The sequence below is a fragment of the Penaeus vannamei genome, chromosome 19 (genome assembly GCF_042767895.1).
Source record: "Penaeus vannamei isolate JL-2024 chromosome 19, ASM4276789v1, whole genome shotgun sequence".
In the NCBI taxonomy this organism is placed as follows: domain Eukaryota; kingdom Metazoa; phylum Arthropoda; class Malacostraca; order Decapoda; family Penaeidae; genus Penaeus; species Penaeus vannamei.
The window spans coordinates 27,846,706-27,859,205 of NC_091567.1; the positions used below are offsets into that span (position 1 = coordinate 27,846,706).

The 12,500-nt window shown below is 50.4% G+C and overlaps 1 protein-coding gene across 5 annotated transcripts in view; it reads right to left on the minus strand.

Annotated features, from left to right (window-relative positions):
* Nucleotides 1–12,500, minus strand: part of LOC113801211 (SNF-related serine/threonine-protein kinase) — a 235,311-nt gene that overhangs the window by 114,638 nt on the left and 108,173 nt on the right. Inside the window, exon 1 of one of the 5 annotated variants that reach the window (XM_070134390.1) lies at nt 713–797. The exons of 3 other annotated variants lie outside the window; for them this stretch is intronic. The gene's annotated coding sequence lies outside the window, so the exon portion shown is untranslated. Of the gene's footprint in view, nt 1–681; nt 798–12,500 lie in introns of those variants that run through there. One more of the 5 variants, XM_070134389.1, reaches the window with a different exon arrangement.

Here is a 12,500-nt window from a genome sequence, read left to right on the forward strand (position 1 = left end):
ATGAGAGTGAGAGTGAGAGTGAGAGTGAGAGATAGATAGATAGATAGATGGATAGATAGATAAAGAGAGAGAGAGAGACAAAAATAGGCTCACATGAATAACAAAGTAAGGAGGCGGATAAAAAGATCCCCGGATCTGTGCGTCTATGCACACATTTCCCTACAACTATATTAACATCGTTATCTCCACCATGAGACAAACACATGCCTGGCCTTTAAAAACTGGCTAATCATTCAAAAGTAAAAAAGCTTTTACAAACAACAGACTTGCTTCTCGACTAATCACCACACACACAGACTCCAACCCCCCACCCCCCCACCCCCGTGTCTCACCATCGCATCACCACATCACCAGCTACACCTTTGCTTTGCCTGACCCGACTGTCACCACCGCCCGTCGCCCGTCACCATCACTTTCCTCGGCAATGTCACCACGAAAGGAAAAACGGATTTGCTTCTTCCTCGCAACCGCAAAGAGACTCGAGCGCTGAAGGCAAGGACCGCAAACAAGGACAACCGTACAAGAAAACCAACAAAGACACCGACCACGCCAAAATAAAATGTATCACAAACAGCAAAGAAAGACCAGTGAGCGTCCATAATTATTTTTTAAATCACAACCCCCACAAGGACACGCATAACCGCCCAAGAACAGCAATAACTGCACGAGAACGCTGCTAACCGTGCAAGAACTCCGCTGACCGCACACTAACCGCAAGACGCAACGAAGGGCCAGAGCACGAGAGAGGGAGCCGCGGCACTCTCCCCCACCGTGCCCCACGATACACTGAGGCACCCACCGGCCCGGCAGCTCTTCGTCCCAGTGCCTGTCCGTGCCTCTCTCACCCCCCTCCCCCTTCCTCCCACTGCCTCTCTCTCTCTCTCTCTCTCTCTCTCTCTCTCTCTCTCTCTCTCTCTCTCTCTCTCTTTCTCTCTCTCTTTTCTCACTTACTTCCGATTGGACTATCTCACTACCCTCGTTTCTTCCATTCTCTGTTTTTCTTCACCTTCATTCTTGCCTCTCCCTCTCCCTTTCAACCCCATTGCCTCTCACTCTAACTTCCTTTTCCTCACCCTTAATCCCCATTCCCTCCTCGCTCTCTCTCTTTTCCCCTTTCCATTTCCCTTTCCCTTTCCCTTTTCCTCTCCCTCTCCCTCTCCCTTTCCTTCTCTCTGAGAGATTAGCACCACAGAGTGTAAAGGATAAGCAGAGTGCCAACCAGGGAGTGCCATCACATAGAAACACAAAACGATTGGCACTGGCTACGGTAGGAGGAAAGACACGGGTAAGGAAGCTCGTTAGTAAAAGCAAGAGGACGCGTTAGTAATAAGATGCAACAGGCAGCAAAAAAATAAAGAGGGTGAGAGGACAAAGCGAAAGGACAAAAGGAGAGAGATGGGGAAACTTGCATCGAAAGATAAGGCGATACAAGCAGTGCAAAGATCGAGAGGACAAAGAGGACAGACCGAAGAAATCGCGGCATGGAGAGGTGACAACGCTTCTAAGAGGAGTGACAGAGAGGAAAGTGCGAAGAGGAGGAATGGATAGAGGGAGGGAGAGAAACAGGGCACGCTAGATTGGATGCCGACGAAAACGATCCTGCCAAATTCCGGCTCTGCACACGTCGTGGTCACCCCGACACGTGCACACACGCAAACACATACATATCCACATCCACTCTCACACACACAAAAAAAAAACAAGCAAAAAAAATCAATCAGCCAAACAAACACACTCAAGGACCCAACTCACAATATAAATATAATCACACTCAATAACACACGTAATTACACATATGGACGCAATCACACACGCGTAATGAGGTTATTTGAATGCCATAGAATCCATTTTGCTTCGCCATTAAGGTATCCCCGCGAAATGATCTTCGCCGGGTCTTCGGGTAATTGGATCTTCCGTCATGTAACCCCTTCGTCCTTCGCCTCTCCCTCCCTCACTCTCTCTCCCTCCATCCCTCTCCCGTTTCACCCATTTCTCTCGCTTTTTTTCTTTATTTGTTTTCTATTTGATCCGCAAACCTCTCACTATCTTTCCTCTCTTCTCTTTTTTTCACTCTTCACCTCATCCTTCTCCGTCGACCTCCTTTCCTTCCCTCCTCTCTTTCTCCCTCCCTCTCCTTCTCCCCTCCTTTCCTACATCCTCCCCTTCCTCCTCTCCTTTTCTCCGTCCACCCCTTCCTCCCTCCCTCTCCTCCTCTCTTTCTCCCCTCCTTTCCTCCCTCCCTCCCATCCACGCCTCTCCTCCTCTCCTTCTCCCCTCGTTTCCTCCTTCCTCCTCTCCTTCTCCCCTCGTTTCCTCCTTCCTCCCTCCCTCTCCTCCTCTCCTTCTCCCCTCCTTTTCTCCGTCCCCCCCCCCTTCCATTATTATCATCTCCTCCTCTCCTTCTCCCCCCACACCCTCCCTCCCTCTCCCTCTCCCCTCCTCTCCTTCTCCCCCACACCCTCCCTCCCCCTCCTCCCCCCCCTCTCCTCCTCCTCTCCGCCCTCCCCTTGCTCCCTCGATCCCCTCCAACACCTGGCCAACGCGGGCTCATCCGGCGCCCAGCTCTTACCCTTCATGGAACTCTCACCCGTGGTCTCTCTCTCCTTCCCACGTCATTATCCTCCTTGTTCCCATCCCTCTTGCCATACTCCTCGCAGCCTTGGCCCGTATTCTAAGCTCCTAAGAAAACAATTTGACTCCAGCAACCTCAAACCGTTCGTTGCAGTGCAATCGCTGCATTAGTCTTTTTATCTAGGGAACTATTCCTCACCCTTATGTTCTGTCTTCATCATCTCCTCCCCTCCTCTTTCGCCCCCAGACCTTCCCCTCGCTCTTCCACCCCTCCCCAGACCTTGCCCTCCCCACCCCAGGCACATCCATCTATCGTCCTTTCCCCTTTGCCTCCGTCACAACTTCCCACCACCCTTCCCTCCCTCTCCCTCCCCTGTCACAACTTCCCACCACCCTTCCCTCCCTCTCCTCCCCGTCACAACTTCCACCACCCTTCTCTTCCTCTCCACCCACCCAGTCACGACCATCTTTATTCACTTTCCTCCCCGTCACACACTTCCCTCGTCCTCCCGCCTCCCACTGTCGCAATTTTTCATCACTCACCATCCCGTCACAACCGTCCTTCCCCTTCGCCCTTCGCCTCCTATCGCCCCCGTCACAACCTCCCTTCCCCCCCTAACGCCCTCGTCACACCCTCCCTTCGCCCCCTATCGCCCTCGTCACAACCTCCCTTCGCCCCCTATCGCCCTCGTCACAACCTCCCTTCGCCCCCTATCGCCCTCGTCACAACCTCCCTTCGCCCCCTATCGCCCTCGTCACAACCTCCCTTCGCCCCCTATCGCCCTCGTCACAACCTCCCTTCGCCCCCTATCACCCTCGTCACAATCTTCCTTCGCCCCCTATCGCCCTCGTCACAATCTTCCTTCGTCCTTTTCACCCCCACCCTGTCACAACCCTCATTATTCTCCGTCCCATTCCCCTCCCTCCCCTCGTCATAACTTTCCCTCGTCTTTCCACCCATCCATCCCGTCACAACCGGCATTCTACCCCTTTCCCCTTCTTCCCCCTCCCCTCGTCTCAGCCTTCCCTCGTCCTCCCACCCCCTCCACCGCCGACACAACCCCTCCTCCCCCGTCACAACCTTTCCCCTTCCCTGTCAACCACCCGCCAGACCACACTTCCCCGTCATCGTAATTAGTGTATCGTCTTCATTCCGCGAGGCAATGCGAGCGACAGCCCACGCGCAGCCGCTCCTTCGCCTGTCATTCATCCCGACGGCGTGACAGTCATTTGACCTTTATGACCTCGTCTCCCAACCCAAGCACCCGTCTCCCCCCCGGGGTCTTGCTCCCGTCTACCCTCTCGCGGCACCGGCTTCCCTCTGTTCCCCAGCCCGCTCCGACCTGCCACGTAATGACACTTTAGACCTCCTCGTCGTTGTGATCTCGGCCCGTGTATCTGTCTGACACTGCATCTGTCTGTCTGTCTGTCTGCCTTTCTTTCTGTGTCTGTCTACCTGCCAGTCTATCTGTGTGTGTGTCTCCCTCTCTCTCACTTGAAGTGGCCTTGCCCCCCCCCCCAGATACAGCCCCCCAACAGATCTCCCTCCCCGGGCGCCTTCGCTCCCCTCCAAACGTGACCCCGACAGAACTCAGTCCCCTTTACACATGCAGCTCTGAGTGAAGACCCTTCCCCGCAGAGATTCAGCCCCACAGCATCATTTCCGTGCAGCTGTGACCCCCCAGCGTGGCCTGACCCCACTCCAAACGACCCCCCCCCCCCCGCCGTGTTCCCTCTCAAATGCAGTTATGGAAACGCCGCAGTTTACGACATTGGACGGCCCCCAGCCATGAAAAATCCAGCCAGCTGAAGCACAGTCGACATAACTTCGTGATACCGAGAGATTACTTCCTCCTCCTCGTCCTTTTTGCTTTGCTTCGTCGCTCCTTTATTGCCTCTTCCATCAGTTCTACATACAATCCCCGTCCCATCTCTTTGTGATTCCTTTGCGTCTATTTACTCTTGTAAATCTCCGATATTCTCGGCTCTCTTTCTTCTCCTTTACTTCCCAAGGAGACAGGAACCAAAAATACCTTCAGAATATTTTCCCTAGTTCTTTCCCCTCTTTTCTTCCCTAATTCTTTCCCCTCTTTCCTTGCCTAGTTCTTTCCCCTCTATCCTTCCCTAGTTTTCCCCTCTTTTCTTTACTAGTTCTTTCCCCTCTTCTGTCTGTTTCCTTCACCTCTTTTATTCTTCTTTACTTTGTACCCAGTGTTTTCACTTACTCTTCTTTACCCAAGCTCATCCTACCTTCCTCCATGTCTGCAACCCCTCTTCAATTCCCTGACCTCCAAGACCTCTCCCTTCGCCCCCCCCCCCCCATCCCTCCTTCGTCCTCTCCTCCTTCGCCCATCCCTCCTTCGTCCTTCCCCCCTTCGTCCTTCCCTCATTCGTTCTCCCCTCCTTCGCCCTCCCCTCCTTCATCCTTCCCCCCATCGCCCATCCCTCCTTCGCAATTCCTTCCTCCCGCTTCCACGACCGATCGCACCGTCTCCCGGCCGCGTCCTCCGAGGCTTGCGCGATCCTCCTTGCCTCCGGTCCCCCTCCCCCTGCCCTCCCCTGGCGCGCTGGCTACCTCCCTCCTTCCTTCTTCGCCACCAGCTGGAAAATGACCCGGCAAGACCCAGCAGAGCATGAACAGTAGCTCGCCTTCTTCGCTACCGCCTCTCGCTCTCGGAGGTCCCTCACGCCCGTCTCGTCCATCCTTTCCATCCCCGCCTTGTGTCATAATCCCTGCTAGACTGCTTGCTTCCATCCCTCTATGTCTCTGCCTCTCTCGCATTTACGCACATATGTATACATATATGCATACAGAAACACGCACACAGACACACACACACATACAAACACGCGCACACACAAGCGCGCGCGCGCACACACACACACACACACACACACACACACACACACACACACACACACACACACACACACACACACACACACACACACACACACACACACACACACACACAGAGCGACCGCCACTGACTGCCAAGGTTAAAAATATGACCAGAGATTATTGATGACTCAAGATCTCTCTGCCAAAATTCGCCAAACCCAAAAGCAGCGTGGCCAATCCTCCTTGCTAAACATACTTCACACACACACACACACACTCAGACGCGCCTCCGTGACGTCACACACTCGAGGCCGGGCTATCTAGTTCCCGTGGCAACCTAAACATCATACCTCTCGTACCTGCGGATTGATTAATTAATTAGGTAATATGAAGGTGATCAGCATTTTTCTACGGATACATAACCACCGTATACTCTCTCTCTCTCTCTCTCTCTCTCTCTCTCTCTCTCTCTCTCTCTCTCTCTCTCTCTCTCTCTCTCTCTCTCTCTCTCTCCCTCTTCCCTCTCTCCCTCTCTCCCCTCTCTCCCTCTCTCCCTCTCTCCCTCTCTCCCTCTCTCCCTCTCTCCTCTCTCCCTCTCTCCCTCTCTCTCTCCCTCTCCCCTCTCTCCCCCTCTCTCCCTCTCTCTCTCTCTCCCTCTCTCCCTCTTTCAAGAACCCGCAAAGAAAAACAAAATAGTTGCACGCACACACACACACACACACACACACACACACACACACACACACACACACACACACACACACACACACACACTCTCTCTCTCTCTCTCTCTCTCTCTCTCTCTCTCTCTCTCTCTCTCTCTCAACAATCCACAAAGAAAATTAAAACAGTTCAGTGTTAAAATATATTCTACTTCTACTTTCTGAATGAAACATCTGATACCTATTCTACCGTAGTTAAGTGAATCAGCTGTTTGCTTGCCAAAGCGCAGCTTTAGACTCCCACAGCTGATTTTGCTTCCTAGTAAACCGAAGAAAGAATATCACACGCGTTGCAAATTCAGCACATCTTATCACGATCCTCTTTACTTGCATTTTAAATGAAGAAGCAAATAATAAACTGAGAGAGAAGGAAGAGATGAGGTAATGAAGAAGGAAGGAAGGAAGGAAGGAAGAGAGAAAGGAAGGAAGGAAGAAAACAACGATCTTCCAGACGCCTGGTCTTGCCGAGTGCCCAGGGAGCACGTGAGAAAAATGGAAGAGGCTGAAACTTAAGCCATGGCCAGGGGAAAATGCTCCCCTTCCCTCTCCCCACCTTTCCCCTTCCGAGCGCGAGGGGTGAAAGCCCATTTATCAAAATTTATTCCCAAAGTCTTATTTCTTCCCCAAACCGTGTCGCACCCCCCCCTGCCTTGGGAGTGCAACGGCTTGAGAGGTCAAAATGACGAGGTCTTCCATCCCGACGTGAGTGCCATCAGCGGAGGTCGTCTGCTCACGAGTGCCAACTCTAAGAAATAGGAGGCTGTGGCACTGGTAAATGTGCAAGATTAGTCCAGTGAGAATAGGCAATGAAGGACAGCACAAAGAGAGCATGCAATGAAATATCGTTTTGTACCTCTTTCATCTCTCTCTCTCTCTCTCTCTCTCTCTCTCTCTCTCTCTCTCTCTCTCTCTCTCTCTCTCTCTCTCTCTCTCTCTCTCTCTCTCTCTCTCTCTCTCTCTCTCTCTCTCTTCCTTTACCTGCCTCCCCCCTCTCCCTTTCTCTCCTTTTATCTCCCTCCCTCCCTCTCCTTCACCCTCCCTCTCATCATTCGACCCAGTCTCCCTCTGTCGCCCTCTTCTTAATTTCTTTTTATCCTACAGCCTAAAACGTGAGAATTAAGATGCCAAAAGGGACAGGAAACACAGCGACAACTACTGCCTTCCCCCTAAAAAGGTTGGGGTTCTTGAGAAAAGGGGGGGGGGTAGCGGCAAGGAAGTTGGAAGTAAAGGGGGGAGGGGGGGAAAGGGAAAGGGTGAGGGAGGGGAGGGAAATAGAGCAGTGGGAAAGATGGGGGAGGGAGGGGATAGAGCAGGGGGAGGGATGGGAGAAGGAGGGAAACAGAGCAGGAGAACGGGATGGAGAAGGGGGAGGATAGGGGGTTAGAGCAGGGGAAAGGGATGGGGAAGGGAAGGGAGTAGAGAAGGAGAAAGGGATGGGGAAGGAGTGGGGACAGAGGAGGGATGGGGACAGGGGCTTTGGAACGCGGGAAGGGGTGGAGAGGAGGTGGGGAAAGAGGAGAGGGAAGGGGGGGGGGGTAGGGGATCGAATTGCCACCAAGACACGTGGCGCCCAGATGGCAATCGAGGGAATCTTACCTATGAGGAGCCGGGGGCATACGCGGCCAGCAGACTTAGCACTCAAACAAAACACAGACACAATCTCTCTGTCTCTCCCTCTCTCTCTTTTCCATTCCTTCTCCCCCCTCTCTAAATATCTAATCTCAATCTCAATCTTAATCTCTCTCTCTCTCTCTCTCTCTCTCTCTCTCTCTCTCTCTCTCTCTCTCTCTCTCTCTCTCTCTCTCTCTCTCTCTCTCTCTCTCTCTCTCTCGTGTGTGTGTGTGTGTGTGTGTGTGTGTGTGTGTGTGTGTGTGTGTGTGTGTGTGTGTGTGTGTGTGTGTGTGTGTGTGTGTGTGTGTGTCTGTCTGTCTCTGTCTCCCTCTCTCTATCTATCCAGCTCTCTCACAAACACACCCTGAAAACACGAACAATGAGAATAAAAAACAATAAAAGCGTTAAACTTTACAATACATCTTTTCTCCTTATTGGCCTATATAATAATGTATTATTTAGACTTACGCAATACTAACCGCAATACTAACGTCATTGACACTGACGAGGAAAATAGGAGGAAAGCGACCCACCTCTCTCTCTCTCTCTCTCTCTCTCTCTCTCTCTCTCTCTCTCTCTCTCTCTCTCTCTCTCTCTCTCTCTCTCTCTCTCTCTCTCTCTCTCTCTTATCTCATTCCCTATCCCTCGCCTTCTCCCTCTTCTTCATCTTCTTTCAGTGCTATTTTCCTCTCTCCCTCTCCCCCCCTTCCTCTCTCTCTCTCTCTCTCTTAGCAATACAAATCTAAAAATAGTGTCACAGAGAACGGGTGGAAGATGCAGGGGAGTTGAAGAGGGGGGAGGGGGAAGGGGAAGACTTAAGAAAGGTAAAAAGAGGGGAACAGAAGGGATTGGGAAGGGAGGGAAGGGGGGGAGTGGGGGGGGGTCCGAGCTGACAGAATTACGGAAGCCAGTCTCAAATACCACGCAAGCTGGGGGGGGAGAGGGATTATTATTAGCCCGAGATGCCGTCTCTAACCCTGCATCCTCCTCATTCTCTTCCTCCTGCTGCTCCTTTTTCTTCTTTTTCTTCTTCTTCCTTTCGTTATTGTTGTTCGTCGTCTTCGTCTTCGTCTTCGTCTTCGTCTTCGTCTTCGTCTCCGTCTTCTTCTTCTTCTTCTTCTTCTTCTTCTTCTTCTTCTTCTTCTTCTTCTTCTTCTTCTTCTTCTTCTTCTTCTTCTTCTTCTCCTCCTCCTCCTCCTCTACCTGTCATCGCCAACTCCTGCTGCTGTGGCCTCTCTTCTTTCTTTCCCTATCTCTCCTTAATCTTTCTTCCTGATTTTATGCTAGTCTCTGCAAGCTCTGTCCTCAGACAAAAGCGCAGCCGTCATACTAGGAAATAGCATGGGTCACAGACACCTTGTTCTCCTACCAACACACCTGCTGTTCTTCTTCTTCTTCTTTCTCTCCAACTCCTACTTCCTGCATTCTCCCTTCCTCTCCTTCCTATCCACCCCATCCTCTCTCGGAACCCCCTCTTCTTTCTATTCCTTGAAGAAAAAAAACTTCCGCGATTCTTGTCCGCAAAACCACGTCGCTTTTGCACGTCGTTATAGCTCGCCGCCGTCCCTGTTGAGCCCAAGGAATGATTCCCGACCAAATAGGCCTAAGCGCCCTTGAATCCCACGCAGTCTCTTGCCGACAAAATGTCTCGATCCTCCTGTTCAACAAATCCGAGGACCGTCCCCGACCACCTGCAAAAGGTCTCGAGTCGATATCCTCTCCGTTCTCTAGATTCTGTTGAGACATCGGAAGGAAAGACGGACGCAAGAACAAAAAAATAATTTCACAATGATAATATACGCGGTGTGGATGGCGACATTCATCATAAATAGCAGTATCAGCTGCAACAACAATATAATAAAAGTTGTGCAACAGAGCAATGTTGTTATTGCTCTTAATAAGATCACAAAAATGTTAGTAACGGAATTAACAGCCATGATAGCAATAGCGTTAACAAAGAAGATCAAGATGATACCAATATTATCATTTCCGCTATTACTATTATTATAATAATAATAAATATAATAATAATAATAGTAATAGTAATAATAATAACAACAATAAGAATAATAATAACATCATCAATATCATCATCATTATCATCATCATCATCATAATCACTCTCATAATCATTATCATTACCATCATGTTTTCATTTTCATTCCCATGATGCCATTGTCATTCCAGTTCGAAGTTAGAAATAAAAATACTGTAAATATTCAGCTAAAAAAAATAAATAAATAAACAAATAAAAGCCGCCATGCCCAAACGATTAAACAAACAGAGGCAAAGCAAGTAATCCCCCCGCTCCCGCCCCCACCCCCACCCCCACCCCCACCCCAAACATTGAATCGTGATGATGGAAATAAAATACACGCGGGATGCCTGCCCTAACTCCGGCATCTCCCCTCTCCCCCCCCCCTCTAATCCACTCCTCTCCTCTCATCTCCCCCCCTCACTCTCTCTCTTCCTCTTCTCCTCTCTTTATTCGAGATAAAAATCTGTTGCACAAGAAGGATGTTTTCTAAATTTAATAAAAAATGGGTGGACATTTCTAAAGGTGTCGCTCTGCAGTGGGTGTGAGAAGGTATTATATGATGAGTATGTTAAGGCAAGGTGTGTGTGTGTGTGTGTGTGTGTGTGTGTGTGTGTGTGTGTGTGTGTGTGTGTGTGTGTGTGTGTGTGTGTGTGCGCGCGCGCGCGCGCGCGCGCGTGAACATGCGCGTGTATATGTCTGTGCACTGATATGGGCGTATCCGAATTGCATTTCCCCAACAGACGAGCCTCTTCCCGCCCCCTCCAGCCCCTCCCGCCCCTCCCCGCTGCTGCCCCGCCCCCTCCCGCTGCAGCCCCGCCCCGCCGCTTCCTGGGAGTGTTCCCATTCCGCAATCCGATTTCCTAACCCCGGCCTCCCTTGCCTTAAGAACGCCCTAATCTCTCGACGTTTCATTTCCGGCGAAGGCCTTATCAAAACTCTTTTCGAGTGCGCCTGCTTCTCGGGGCCGAAGCGGCGGCCATTTCTTGTTTTCGCTTTCAGGTCCTTGATAAGACTAATGCAATAAAAATGGCATCAACGCCACTTTTACGATATTGAATCCATGCAAAACGTTCTGGAAACTTTGGACTACACATCCCCTGTTTGCAACTTACATTTCCGTAATTTAATCATGCCCAACATTAGTATTCCAAGGCCCCCCCCCTCCCCCTCCCTCTCCCGCGCACACGCAAACGCACACCTAAGAGAGGAGAGGGGGGTGGGGGGGAGGTCCAAGATCGTCTCTATAATCAAAGGTGTGACTCTTAGAGTTGCTTAATTACTCCTGGCCACTCCCTCCACCACATTATTATTGTTATTATTTTTATCATAATTATTATTTACTTAATTATTATTATTATTACTATCATTATTATTATCATCATCATTATTATGATAATTTAATTATTATTTTATTATCATTACTATCGTTCTATAATAATAACAATAATAATAATTATTATTATTATCATTATTATTTTATTTTATCTTATTATTATCATTAATGTATATATTTTTTTCTTTCTTTCTTTCTTTCTTTTTTGCAGTCGTTGCATGATTGAGCGCTTTCTAATGCCCACTCGTTTTCTTCTTTGCTCGTTCTATTTTTATTTACCTTTGTTCTCGCCTCGTCTTTTATAACATAAAATCATTCGTTTTCACTATAGTCATTAATAATACGTTGTATTCACTCTTCACTTTTTTTCTTTTTCTTGGACTTGTTTTATGGATCTTGTCTTCTCCTCCGATGCAATTATCTTTTTGTCCTTCCATGCACCATTATCTTTACCGTCAACCCGCCATTTCTTTATCCTTCTCTTTCCCTCTCCCTTTTTTATCATCGCCTACTTCCGTTCCTTCTTTCTTCCCCGACACTACGACTACACTACCCCTACCCCCCTCCTACCCATGCCCCACTGCCACTACCCCGCTCCCGCCTCTACCCCCTCCCCCGTACCAATACCCCCCCCCCTCCTACCCACAGCAAACTGGCATCCAAAACAGCGAGGAAACACCATGAATGAACGGGGGGCGGTGCCAGAGCCCAAGCGGGAGCCAAGGAGAGCCACGCCCGCCGATGCCCAAGGGTGGGGGAGGGGGAGGGGAGGGGGAGGGGGAGCAAGGTGACAGGGGATTAACGGGAGGGAGGGATAGCGGAAAATGAGAGGTGGGACTAAGGTAGGAAGATGCGGCAGAGGGTAAGATTGGGGGGAAGGGTGGGACTGTAGGCAAGAATTTAAGTGTGAAAAGCGTGGTATCCCTTCTTACGAAACCTCCATGGCCTTCTGCTACATACTCCTCCTCTTCACCGTATTTCCTTTGCTTCATCGCATATATCATTTCTCCCCCCCCCCCTTTTTCCTCTTTCTTTCTTTTCTTCTTCTCTCCCTCTCTCCTCACCCTCCTCTCTGCCAATCTCCCTCTTCCTCTTTCCCTATCTCTCGTTCTTCTCCTTTTTCTCTCCCTCTCCTCTATTTCCTTCCTCCCTTCATTCCTTCCTCTACCCCTCTTCCGCTCTTCCCCTTCCTTCCCCTCTCCTTCTCCGGATGTACGTGTATGTGCGCGTGTCCATCCGTGTCTGTATGCATGCACCCGCACACGTGTGTACCTGCCGCACTCGCTTTACCTGCGCTCTCTGCCTAAGCCATGCAGCAACACGACACAAACAAGCGCGCAAAATATGCCGGGCCCACACCCGCCCGTCCGCCGCGAGCACGCC